This window comes from Mixophyes fleayi, chromosome 1 (assembly GCF_038048845.1).
Source record: "Mixophyes fleayi isolate aMixFle1 chromosome 1, aMixFle1.hap1, whole genome shotgun sequence".
Taxonomy (NCBI): domain Eukaryota; kingdom Metazoa; phylum Chordata; class Amphibia; order Anura; family Limnodynastidae; genus Mixophyes; species Mixophyes fleayi.
In genome coordinates, this window is record NC_134402.1 from 126,798,694 (window position 1) to 126,813,210 (window position 14,517).

A 14,517-nucleotide genomic window follows, 5' to 3' on the forward strand; every position below is an offset into this window, starting at 1 on the left:
GATCTTAGAGGGGCCTATAACCTTATTCATATTCACCAAGGTGACGAGTGGAAAACCGCCGTTGATACGAGAGACGGGCACTATGAGTATCTCGTGATGCCCATTGGGCTGTGCAATGCCCCTTCGGTTTTTCAAGAATTCATCAACAAAATTTTCAGAGTCCTTTTGTATCAATCAGTAGTCGTCTATCTTAGTGATATTTTGGTCTTCTCCCGGAACCTCATCTCCTAACGAGATCATGTCAAAGAAGTTTTGTCTCGCCTCCGTACCAATCACCTGTATTGCAAATTGGAAAAGTGCCTTTTCGAACAACATTAGGTTCCCTTCCTCGGGTATATAATCTCCGGCATGGGTCTTCCAATAGATGCTAAAAAGGTAGAATCCATCCTTAGTGGGCCTCAACCCTCTGGCCTAAAGGCTACCCAGCGTTTTATTGTATTCTGCAACTATTACCGGCAATTCATTAAAAACTTCTCTTCTTTGATCGCACCTGTCACGTCCTTTACCCGCAAAGGTGGATCCATCTCTGCAATTCCGTGACACAGTATATTTTATGTTTAATTCTTTTAATTGTTTAGTGCAGTATTAGAGTAATCTAATATATTACAACCGTGGTGGAAAAAATATATGTAGTGTATTTTTTAGGTTTTTAAATGCATTTCAGTTGGTCTTCAATTCTAAATAGCTGATTTAATAACAAAAAATTACTATAATGCTGATACAAATACAAAGCACTACATTTAATCAATCATTTGGGTATGTTTTTGGTTCCATCATAATGCTAAACGTCTTCTATCACAGTAGTTTATAGAAACCTTTTGACATTCTTTCATTTCATTTTCTACTGACCTAACCAGTAAATTGTAATCCAAATGATATGTAAAGAATTAACCTTTCTAAACCAATGCCTTGATGCCATGTTGAAAAATCCATAAGCAGGCTGAAAAACCATTATAGCAAGTTATTTCCAAAACGTATTCCAGGAAAAAAGTCTATCCATTATTCTTAATAAATGAGTCATTTTTGAATTTCAAATTTATTTAAAGTATTTATGTTTTCAAATCCTAAAGAGCCAGATTCAGTTACACTGAAAACTACTATTATATTTCTTGTCAGCAGCATTACCAATACAGTCAATAAATCGATTCATATACAAAGCAATTTATATCATAGCAAAAATAAATATAATTTAACTCTTCTAGTGCTACAGAGGTTAAACTAAATTAGGACTATTACAAGAGTAGAGTGAGTGGGACTTATAATAGCTAACTATTTCCAGATGACCTTACTTTATTAAATCTTGGAACTAATGTTTAGTATTGTACACACAATTGCCATTTTTGTGCTATACGGATAATGTGCTCATTTTAGTCCAATGAAGGTATGAGTAACATTAACAAAATGTGCCTTACAATAGGATTTGAGATTGTAACTGAGAAGCTAAATCTGATTTATCATTCAGTTACTATTTAGCACATTATTTATTATTTATTTATTGAAAACTTAACTAAAGAGCATGTATTTTGATAACTCGGAGTTGAAAGAGTAAGGTATTAATTTTTACTATGTGCAATAGCACTCTACAGTGTTAGAATATAGCAAAACATATAAAACTAAAATGCATAGTAATAGCAATAACAATTATTATAATAATAATAATAATATCCAAACTGCAAGTAGCTTCCTTGTGAAAGATTCATAAATATATTTAGAAATTCGAATACCTTAACAAATTGTAATATATTTATTTGAAATTGGTGTGCCTTTGCTAAAAGTTTGTATCACCAATTGACTGAGAGATTCCCTGCTGTGATTTGTACATTTCTGCACCTGTACAAGAGGAAGAGGCATAACAATTTGACATTCTTGATGGAAACTAGAATTGATTGTGATTATTGAACTTAAATACAATTTAATATACTCTTAGAAAACTCTAAGTAAATTATTACTCATTTGTTGAACAGACAGGTGCAGTTTTGACAACCAGGCTGAAATCTAGTGAGGCCAAATCTAGAATTTCTTTTCATGGCCTTGGCCATAGGAAGATAGTCCTTCCCAGGCACATAACAAATCTATTAACCCACTATTATTATCAGCTTCATAATTTAAGAAAGGATGGAGCTACTCAGCAGCCCTTTGTGTCTGAAATTGTAGTTAATCATTCCTAGACAATCTTACTTTGCCCAAATAGACTACAGTTGGAAGCTTTAAATTTGCTTAAAATTCTCCTGAAGAATTCACCTGTTATGAACTTACCTTGTGCCCGCTCCGCTGCGCTGTCAGCGTTGTCTGGCAGCTGTATCCGCTCTGCTGTTCAGCGCTTCTCCTGATGGCGCCCCCGCACTTCCGGGTTCTCCCTGCATCTAGTCATGTGACTCCTGGGCGGGGAATTCAAATCTCTATATCTACTCTGCTCTGACACGCTGCCTGTGTCAGAGCAATGTGTTTCCTGTTCCTGGTACCTGTTCCTGTGTACCTGACTTCTGTGATCCTGCTCCCTGTGTACTCCCATTTTCCTTCTACTCCTGTGTACCAACCTGGCTGTGACCTGACTATTCTTTGGCTTAATCCCTGGCACCGCGAATTGGACTGACCATCCCATGTACCGACCCGGCTGTGTTATCGACTACTCTCTGGATTTCCCTCTGGCACTGTATACCTGATACCTCCTGTGTACCGACCCGGCTGTGTCTCTACTCCTCTGGACCCATCTCCTGCTACGCACTCAACCGACTCCGTTCATCTACCGGTGACTGCTCCAGACCTTCAAACCCTGGAATTCACGGTTAGTGCCTGTAGTTGCATCACTTTGTCATATTGCCTGTTTGACTACCCATCACTTAGAGCCTTCTCCCTTACGTCAGTAGGCTAACCTGGGGGCCGCGACCTGCGGTTCTTCGGCAGCAAAGTCCACCCTACCTTGCGGTGGTTCTTGGTGAAGACCGGAAGGCCGTTAGACTCCGCGCCCTAGGTAAGCCTGTGCAAATACTGACTAAGGCATCAGAACCGTAACATCACCAATATATACTTTAAATGTTTAGGTCTCAATTCTTTCTGAACTGTTAAATAAGGCTGTTGTATTATGATCTTTTCCTAGGGAAATACTTATGAACTAACAGTGACACTAACAAAATCTGTTAAGTCTCCTGATACCCTAGCTGATTATAGGAAAATTCCCTTACTAAATAGCAACTTTTAAAAAATGATGCTAAATTATTAGCTTTCAGACTACCATGCCTATTACATTTTGGGCCTGATTCATTAAGGCGAGCAAAGCAAAAAAATGAGTAACTCTGCCCCTTGGCAAAACCATGTTGCTTTGGAGGGGGAGGTAAATTTAAAATGTGGGGACAGATTTATAGTTGGGGTAGGGCATATCCTAGATCAACTTTAAATGTTAGTGTAAACATAAATCTATCAAGTATTTGCGTCCTACATGAAAAAGCAGCCAGCATTTTAACTTATGTGCAAAATAATAAACTAATTTGCACCCCTTGCATTACAACATGGTTTTGCCAAGGTGAAAAGTTACTATTTTTTGGGGTTTACTTTCCTTAATGAATCAGGCCCTTTATGTCCAGTAATCAGCCTCTTGGTCCTTTATGACTTTGTAATAATAATGACAACGAAATAGGATGTATCACATCTATTAATCAAGTCAATAGTATTACCTGGTGGAGAGTGCACAGAAACCTCAGTGGGAAAGATCGTAATCAGAATTTTAATATTACGGCATTCAGACTAGACTGGTTTGGAACTCAAGCCAGTCATCTGCGGAAATATAGTTAACAAAGTGTGATTGTAAATTAAATTTCCTTAGTCGTGTGCCTTCTCCACTTTAAACGAGATAGATTCTGGTCCTCTTCCCTCCCTGCCTAAAGACAAACTAAAGCTATATCACCTAATGGGACATCAACACCCAATGGACCATTTCACCTTGAGTATGCTCATGTTGATGGGGCTAAAGCATAAATTAACTGTACCATATTAGAAAGGAGCACAAGCTTTTAAGTGACTTTAAATGTGCTTACTTTTGTGGTGTGTTATAAACCAGCTGGGCTGGATCATTAGTGTGTCTCCTAGTAGGGTCAGATGCTCTACTGTTCATAAACATCCAAACATCGCAAGCAGATGAACCACACTCACGCTGGCTCCAGACAGAACAAGGAAACTGCTTTTTGACTCATTGGGCTAGAACATTAAATCTAGCATACCAGCTTTGTATCACACTAGAGATATTTTATTTCCTTTTTTATGCTGGTGAAACATCTAAAATTCGTGTCAATGGAAATATCCCATGGATGGAGACTATACGAAAAGAAAAGACAAGTTATCTTTTGATGAGCCCATATTTCATCTGACTCTTGTGAGTACCCCACCATAGGGGGTGTCTACATATAAGAGAAGATCTTCTGTGTCTATTGAACTATTTATTTATTTTTTATTTTTTTGTTATATATATTAATTGGACTGTATTACACTATATTGTCCTTTTTTTCTCTGTTCCATGATCACATGAATACTTGTGAGAAATAAGAATCGGAGGGTGGTCATCACCAAATTTAGTGTAGTAATGTAGTACCAGGATAATGTAGCTCTAGGATAATGCAGTACTAGTATTTGTTGCACCAAGAATGTAGCAACGATATGCAGCACTAGGAATGTGACAGTAGATATATGCAGCACCAGGAATATGGCAGTAGAAATATGCAGCATCAGATATATGGCAGCAGGTAAATGCAACACCAGGAATATAGCACAGGATAAATGCAGCACTAAATATACTCTGGGGAGCCAGGAAGCACTGAACTATCAGAGATAAAGCTCTGGCACCCTAACATAGTATTCAGAGAGTTCAAGGAGTGGGAGGAGGTCCAATTGACCATGTGACCAAATCTTTAAGAGAATTGATGTGCACATCCATAATGACACCCCCAGAGTGGATGCTGCCAGAGAGAGGACCCCGCCTTGAAGCAGAAAAGAAGATGAGCACCAGACTCGCGTAAGTCAGACATATGATACTATCATCCTTACTTTACTTCCCTAGTGTGCTTCTTCTCTTCACTCATTGGATGCAGCACATTCTAAATTTGCTCTTGTGACCACTTTTTCTTATTTTTGTTATAATGTAAGTTTTTATATGTGCATATGTCTTGTCCTTTCTGATTCAAATGTATATTCACTGAACATGAAGTTCAAATGTTACCCATATTTTTCTTTATCACCTGTTAGTGTATACTGCTTAAAGTGTACTAGTTTGCAAGTATGTATATATTTACACATTTAAAAACACTTCAATAAAAAAAAAAATCCCATAAAAACAATAAACTGTGGCATAATTTAATATCCAAACAGGAAGCTACGCCTAAAATCTAAGCAAGCAATGGGTTAAATAGTTTCTATATTTGAAGCCTCAAAATGACTGATCCCCTATTGAGTATTCATCGTAATCAAATACAGTATTATATTCAGTGAACAAACACAGCTATTTCCTATCCCTCATCACCAATCTTATTTTCTTAACTGCTCATAAAGTTAACCTAATATAGAGAATTAACAATTGAATTTAAGGTAATATATTTACGTCAGATTGACAAAGATATTGAGTATTTTGGTAAAATTTTTGGAATCTGTGTAATTTTGTTTATATTTCAAATACTATGTTGGTTGCTTTAAAATAAAATCTTTAGTACAGTACATTTGTACTTACACTAAGGGGCCAATTCAATTTGGCCTTTCTATGCTAGGAATAATGCGGCGCTAATAGTATTATCGCTAATACAGTCATTTTAACCCCAAATTTTTTTTATCCTGGAGCAAAAATCAGCATTAAAATTACCATACTAACAGTAATACTGCGTATTATTACCGTAGTAACGATAAAAGTGCGCTGGCCCCGTTACTTTTGAGAGTAACACTGCCAATTGTATTCTCCCCAAAGTGGAGTGATGTACTAAAAGAAGTACGTTTTTGGTGGAAAGTTATACCTTAACACTGACTCCGTGTTCATACATGTCCCCAAGTACTGAAATTAAAAATTTTACTTAAAAAATCAAGATGATACAATAATTTCCGTATCTCTTAATCTCTAATTGTACACTAACTAAACAGTTGGATTTCAACATTTGACTGATCCTCTGAAGGATTTTATCATTAGCAAGCAACTGCTCCACACAAGTCAGCAGAATATGATACATAGGATTACGTTATGTATACCATGTAAATCGTTCTGAGCTCTCTACATAAGGAATTCTTGAACTGATACTTCCTAAACCACAGTAACAGAACATAAAAACATGCCAAATATATTGATATAAACACAGGATTCATAATATCTTTAGTTTAATGACAGTAATTCTATTATTTACCGATGTTGGAATACTGTCCATCCCTATTCGCTAAACGTACATTGTAGCAGTCAGACTGTCATCAATTGTGATATTTCTCAGACTTTTTTTATTTCAACATTGTTTGAATAAGTGGTGAATTATTTAGATAATAAAGTGTTATTGGAGGGCGTCAAATGACACCGAGCAGATGGCAAGAAAGTTATATATACATTTCACTTTGCTGAAACAATTTAATCTAAATAATTACTCAGTCATTTTTTAATGTTGAGATGTTTTCCAAATTAGACATGACAGTTGTTTTTTACTTGGAGAATGACTGGTGGGAATTTACTAAATAAATATCAATCCCATAAATCTTTGCAGGATAGCACAGCTCCTTCTGCCATGGGACCAGTGAACATGTTTTACTATTGTTTAGCTACATTAAGATTTACCTTCCGGGAAGTGCATTAAACCTAATTTGCTAAATCACTGTCTTCTAGTATTTTATATTTGTTATTCATTGCAATTTGCTAGTCAAGGAATACGTTTTTTTGCTTGATGTTTGTAGCATAAGTTCTCTGTCACCTATTTAATCCCTCTTCTTCTTATTCCTTATTTATCATCTCTGCTTTTGTAAAGATTGGTAAGCAAGATGGCCTTGTAGAGGTGAGGTCTCTTAGTCCTAGTTGACTTGACCTTTAGCAAAGTGCAACGCCACCTGTCCTCTGTAGCTGGTATTCCCTCTGTTGATCAGTAATTATTAACCTGTTTGTAATCCATTCTACCTCTGTGCGGATCTATGGTTTTGACCTGCTTAGCATTTTACGCCATGTTAATGTAAATAACATCTCAGGAGCACAAACAACAGTCTTCACTTTCAATGTCAAGAATCTGCATTGATCTGGTGTCACGGCTATGGATATTTTATGGATCCCTTTTGCCACTACTTAGATGTTATAGCAGTGGATGGTGGAGGTTGAACAAAACACAGAAGATGATAGTAGCATTGCAATATAGTATATTGATAGATGGTATAACAGCAACAGTATAAGATATGTACAACTCAGCAAGCTGAGTACACGGCAGTTCACAAAATACAATGAAATCACAAAAGAAGTTCAGTTGGTAACCAATAGCAACGGCATGAAGATTGAACGCACACAACTTGAATAACGGAACTGGCTACTAGCTTGGCAATATATTCTTAACAACAGTCCAGCAACTAATAATCAGCAGAGTAATAAGAATAGCCGTGCCAAACATAGAACCACAGATGACAAGGTAACTTGATTGTAGTTCAGTAGAGAATACAGGCAGCCGAGCAGAGAGGTAGTTGAGCCAATCAATATGAGTGCAGGTGTAATAGGCAACTCACGAGACAGTTCAGTGTGCAGATGTAGAAGTCCAGTACACAGGTAACAGCCGTAGGAGATTCAGTAAGCAGTGTGGAACTACAAGTACCAGGTATGGTGGTTGTAGATATAGAAGTCCAGCACACAGGTAACAGCAGTAGGAGATTCAGTAAGCAGTGTGGAACTACAAGTACCAGGTATGGTGGTTGTAGATGTAGAAGTCCAGTACACAGGTAACAGCAGTAGGAGATTCAGTAAGCAGTGTGGAACTACAAGTACCAGGTATGGTGGTTGTGGATGTAGAAGTCCAGCACACAGGTAACAGCAGTAGGAGATTCAGTAAGCAGTTTGGAACTACAAGTACCAGGTATGGTGGTTATAGATGTAGAAGTCCAGCACACAGGTAACAGCAGTAGGAGATTTAGCCTAGACCAAGGTAGACTGAGTAACACGAAGATCAGGCAATAAGCCCATAACCATGGGAGGTTAATATAGTGCTCCAGGACCAATAAGGTTTAGGGAGTGGTCCAGATCACAGTAGCTGGGAACACCTGTGAAAGTAAGGTCTGAAGGAGAAGCAAGCAGAATCATGGTTCTTAAAGGGAAAGTCACAGAGCCGGGACCTGATTAAGGGAGCGGCGTGTGACACCTGGACAATATTGATTTTATTTTTTACTACTTTCTTTTCTTTTCTTTATTTCTTATGTTTATTTGTATTGCCACTCATTTTCAAACCTGTATCAAATCCCACAATATTTAATCTTCTGAAGTAATTTTTAATACTTTTTCTCCCTCTGTGTTTAATTTTATTTTATCATCCCACTGGATCACTGCAGCAATTCCTTGAAAATTCTTCAGGCTGGCTCTCTCATTTCTTTTTGGTCATCCCCCCTATCGGCTCAGGTTATTTCAACATTCCTAGTGGTGATTCTCTTTTTGTCTCCAGCTTACTCTCCTCTCAGCAACTTCCAGTGGTGCAACTCCCTACTCATCAGCTATCTCGATTTTGCTTTCTCCCGACTTTGTTCAGTTTCTGATTTCTTTAACATTCCCTTCCCTGTCTCAGACCATCAATTGATCTCTTGCAAGCTCTCATTCACTACTTTACCCTCTTGGCACTCTATTCAACCAAGCCTCTTCATACCCAAATACATTTCACACACTTTCCCCACCATGTATTAATTGGTCTCTCACCTCTTAAATTGTAAGCTCATATAAGAAAGCCCATATTTACCTTCTGTTCTGTGTCATTGTACGGAATTTATTTGTATTCCGATCCCCTCAATGTACAGCTCTATGTAATATGTTGGTAATTTACAAATACATGATAAATAAAGGATAATAATAATAATAACACCTGTCAAACTGTTCTATCAGTGTTCATTTCTATGGATCTCCCTCTTCCCAGCGTCCTCTATCAGTTGCATTACCACCAGTCTTAGTCCTAGGCCCTTTGTTCTTATTTATCTAAAACTAATAAGCTTCCTCCGATATCTTTCGATTTAAGTATCACCTCTATGCATGACACCCAAATCTATCTATGCTCCCCGTTCCTTTCATCATTTCTCTGGACCACGTTGCTGAATATCTTCCTGCCACTTCATCCCAAGCCTTGCCTCAACACCTCAAACTCATTCTTTCAACTTTTATAATTGTTTTATCTTTATTGCTGAGATAGGCGCTAGGAGAAAACATCAAAGAAAGCCACAATAGATCAAATTCAAGGAGATTTTAGATCTATAAAATCATAAATTATATGTACTTAAATTGTCTTATATCAAACAGAGTTGGGCAGTTTGGCAGTTTCCCGCCTCTATATGTAACTTGTCCCACTATCCTGGATGCAGATTATCTGGGAGGAATCACCAGGACCAGCAACAATGTAAAAACTTTTTACTATAGATTAAAAATATAAATCTGTGCACTTACTGTTATAGACAATTTGGGGCTTATGGTAGTCCTGAACAAAAAACTATAAATATATGTGATAACACATGTGCAATTAAACACTGAAGGACAAATGTCTTTTTATAGTGCAAAAGTAGACATGATAGGCCTCTTTTACAGTTGGGCGTACGTCAACATTTCAATTTGAGTGTATCTTAGACTTTGGGTCCCTTACGCTTGGAGAGGTGGAACAGGCATAAGTTGACTACAGTCAGTGCATGTTCACATGACATTCGCCCCCTGGAGATGACCTAATAAGACTTTGAGGCATTTCCAGATACGCTTCTTAGGAGGTGGGTGCTAGTAGCTCTTTGTGGGTATTAGAGGCCTGTTGAAAAGATACATGATGATGAGGAAGACACCCACGGCACCAGGGCCGTAACTAGGGCTGTGCGATAGGGGCGACCGCCCAGGGCGCAATGCTGAAGGGGGGCACTGTTTAGGAATGTTTTAGGTTCATTTGGTTAAAATTGAGGGCTAGGGGGGCGGCATTTGTCTTTCTCACCCCAGGCGCTAGAATTCTTAGTTACGCCTCTGCACGGCACTATCTAGCTGCTTCTGATTGTCTGATTGAAAATTGATCCCGTATTGACTTCATTCATTAGCGCCATGGTTATATTATATCAGTTTGTGGCCTACCATTTGGTTTACTTATTTGTCACTTCCATTTTGAATAATGCAGGAAATAAGAATCCCATTTTTATTTTAAATCTATTAATGTCGTATGTGAGGGTATTTGTATTTCATTACATTTTATATTGAAAATGAATAATAACACTACTCTTTCTCTTGTGTATATGACTTTATATTACATTGTAATGTGTACAAATAGGGTACATTTCTAATTTGCTACTAACACTGTCAAGTCACACCTATGCACACCTGATATATGTCTGATGCAGAAATAGTGCTGTGTTTTGATTTCATTGTTTCTTTATATGAAACATAGACATGTGAATACTCTTTTTTTGTGACAACATTATTATGCGTACATTTAAAATGCATCAAGATCTTAATGATGAAAAACAGATGGGCCGTAAAATGTTATTATAAAGAAAGATTTTTTTTCTCAAATATTGAATGACTTTGCTATAGTTTGTAATCATCCCTCTGTAATTCTCTCTTTGCAAATTAAACTTTCATTTGGGCTTCCATAGAACAGAATATAGCCTAGGAAATCTTCTTACTATGGCAATTTTTTAATTCTTCTACAAGGGCTAAACTTACACAAAATGGTCCAAGACTTTTGTGAAGATGCTGCCTATTTTGATCACTGGTTCATTAATAAGATCTTTAATAATATCACCCTGATCTGTTAGAATGACAAAACTGCCCATAACAACCTAGTAATTCTATTATAGCCCAGAATATATACATATATATATGAAGAACTATACAGCGGAACATACGAGTGTCTAGGTTATACAGGGCTAACAAGCTGACTCCTCTTCCATAACTAGCAGTAATCATACTTGAATACGAGCCAAAACATGATGTAGTTCAGAATCCTCTTACTTAAAAGAGACTGACGACTATGTGCAAAAATATTTTTTTTGATTCGGTGAGATTACAATTTTCTCAGAATTTTATTGACCCCAATCAACCTTCATTAAAACTAGTGTTTAGACTTGTCCATACTCACCAAAACAATGTTACAGAATCCAGATGCCTCTATTCAAACTTACTGGATTGCTCTGTTGTCTGACAAAGGTTTAGTGTAAGGTTATCCAGATACCCATACCTATCTATGCATTTTGATTACAAATAAAATGGTTACTACCGCACTGTTCATTCAGTGGCCATAACTTCCAACTTTTCTACATTCCTATTGAAAACACTGTCTAAGCTGCAAAACTATCAACTTTGCTATCCGATGGTGAGAATGGCTACAAGACAATACATACTATGTAGGGTAGAGTCAACTGGGCCAAGTAGTCAAACATTTACCCATACCTTAAACGTTTGTATCCTGGAAACTAAAATCGTTAGAGACTTTAACAGGATGTTAGAAAAATGAAGGGCTTCTTTTGGTGTCTGCGGGAAACGCTAAGGTAATGTCTGTGGAAACTGTAAAGCAATACAGATATTTTTACATGACCTTCTCTTGCCCTTAAACTACTTTCATGTAATTAAAAATAATACCTTTAAGTAAAGCAAAATAAAAACCTTACTGTGCATTTTAAAAAACCAATAACCTTTAATGCCGGTGCAGCTAATTACAAGAACAGCTGCACATTTTCCATTAATATGTTTTCTGTCTTGGTTTTATGTTATTACAATTCATCATTTTATGTCACCCTTATGCAAATGTTTTCATATAATCTGTTTTGTGCTTTTCTTTCTTAATCAAAAGAAAACATATAGAGAAAGTATTATAGAAGTGATCCATAAAGACCATATTAGCAGGCATTTAAGACAATATTTTTTATTTTACAAGGAAATAAATTGTTGCACATCTGAATAAACGTCTAAAGTACAATAAGGTCAGTTTGCATTGCATTCCCTCAAACACAGAGCAGTGGTTTAACCTGAAAATTTATAGTCCTCTGTAATGTGGTTTATATTTGGTTTAACTTGCTTGAATACCGTAACATTCTTCCATTTCCCACTAGCTAAGATTGATATTTACATTTATCAAGTTTTAGTAACCAACAATAACACAGAAAAATACCATTATACATAAAACACTTAAATGATATATATTTTAATAACTAAAATAACATTACCATTAAATGAAGGTGCAGTCTTGGTAGCATTTCGTGTTCCTCACTTATGTGGCGTGAGTAGAAGTTACATGCTTATTAAACATGGTTGATGATTGTCATGAATCATGTCTATGTAATGAAAGCTGAATGGAGCCAATCAAGTAATTGACTTAAGCCTGCAGGAAAATAAATTCTAAACAGTTTTCAAGCAGTAGAAGACTTGTAACAGCCGAGAGAACAGTCATTTAGATTGGAAGCTGTCTTTTAATTGGGGTGACTAGGACGAGACAGTGGGTGTGAGATAATTACTAGTAGCAAACTTAATAATTAAGAGTATTCATAATTTATTATATCATCATATATTCTTAATCAAGGTCATTAAAAAAAGTGCAAAATGTAAAGGCACACAAAGCATTCAAGATTGTGTAAATGCATCCATTCTGTGCATACATAGATGCTCACACAAATGCAAGTTTTGTGGACGACCCCTGAAAAATTGATTTACTAATAGGCCTACTTTTGTGGGATTGTCTGGAATTGTACATGGTGGGAGGAGTTCAAACATCAGTTCAAATCCATCTTACTACAAATTTAGAACCACACCCTTTATACATTTGAAATTTTCTCCTAAAATACTGCTAATTTTAGCCTCATTTATAGCTTAAATTAAGAGTGAAGGGATATCAGGATTGTCTTTAGTATGTCTGTGCCACTATTGTGTTTTTAAAATTGTATTATATTTGTCACATGTGGTCAGCTTCAAAGGCAAACCTTTGGGATGTAATGTAATGTGTAAGGAGCATGGATGTTTATAGAGTCACATGATTCAAACTGTTTCCGATTTTTATTAGATTTAATTTAAATATGAATTATGACTAGAGGAAATGGTAGGGTAACAGTTACGCCAATGACATGGTTAGAGAACTGAAAGAAAAGGAAACTAAAGAAAAATAAATTTGCACTGTTAAGCCTAACCATAAGAAACCAATGTATTTTATAAGTTATTTTGTCACCATTTAAATATGCTTAAGTTAATCTATTTAGGGATACCCAATCTAATTCTGTCAACTAGAATGTGCTCCGATTTTATTTTTTATTATTATTATTATTATTATTATTATTATTATTATTATTATTATTATTGTGCCAATCAAATTAGAATATGCAGGCATTTGCATCAGTCTCTGCATCAAGTTTAAAATCCAAATTGCCTATTACATACATAGACTAGGATCTACTTTGTCAGGGGCCAATTTACCTACCAGTATGTTTTTGGAGTGTGGGAGGAAATCAGAGTACCCATGGAAACCCATGCAAACACGGGGAGAACATGCAAAATTCCACACAGATAGGGCCCTGCTTGAAATCGATTCCCGGCGCTGCGAGTCATTAATTCTAACCACTGTGCTACCATGCTGCTCATTCCTATGAGGCAAGATACTCTATAAAAGCATATAAATAATTAACATAAAGGTCTTTAATGGTAATATTAACTTATTCTTTAGATCACAACATTCTGACAATGTGAAAGAAATGGAATGCTTACAGAAGCATAATCAGTACTTAGTAATGCACGTGCTGGCAGTGAACAAAATTGGGAAGAACAATATAAAGTCACCATGTGCAGCCAGTGGTCTGACCTGTATCTGCTGTGGCATCAAGTTTACCAATGTCTGGAATTGTGCAGGAGGGATACAGCACATTTCTTCCATAAAGGTCACTAACTGATGCTGTGTTAATGGTGGTGGAAAATGGCTTTCTCAAGTGTCATTCCAGATCATTCCAATGCTTGATTAGGTTCAAATATGTTGACTGAGAAGGACATGACATGTGCATAACATCAGTGTCATGATCATCAAACCATTGGGTGACCACACATGCGGGTTGGAGCACTATCATCCTGAAAGACAACAAATACTAACATAGGGTGAAGATGACCACTCTGTACCATTAAGTAGCAATTAGCATTGACCTTGCCTTTCAAGAGAATAACTGCACCCAAAACATGCAAAAAAATGCACCCCACAGCATTATGGAATCACAGAAACCTTAATTTTTGCACTCTGCACAGTAGAGGTCTCTGGGTTGACACGACACATGCAGAATGATGTTTCATATGACCACTTCACATCCCTTTACTGCCCAGTAGTCCATTGGCTGTGCTCTTTGCACCACTGAATT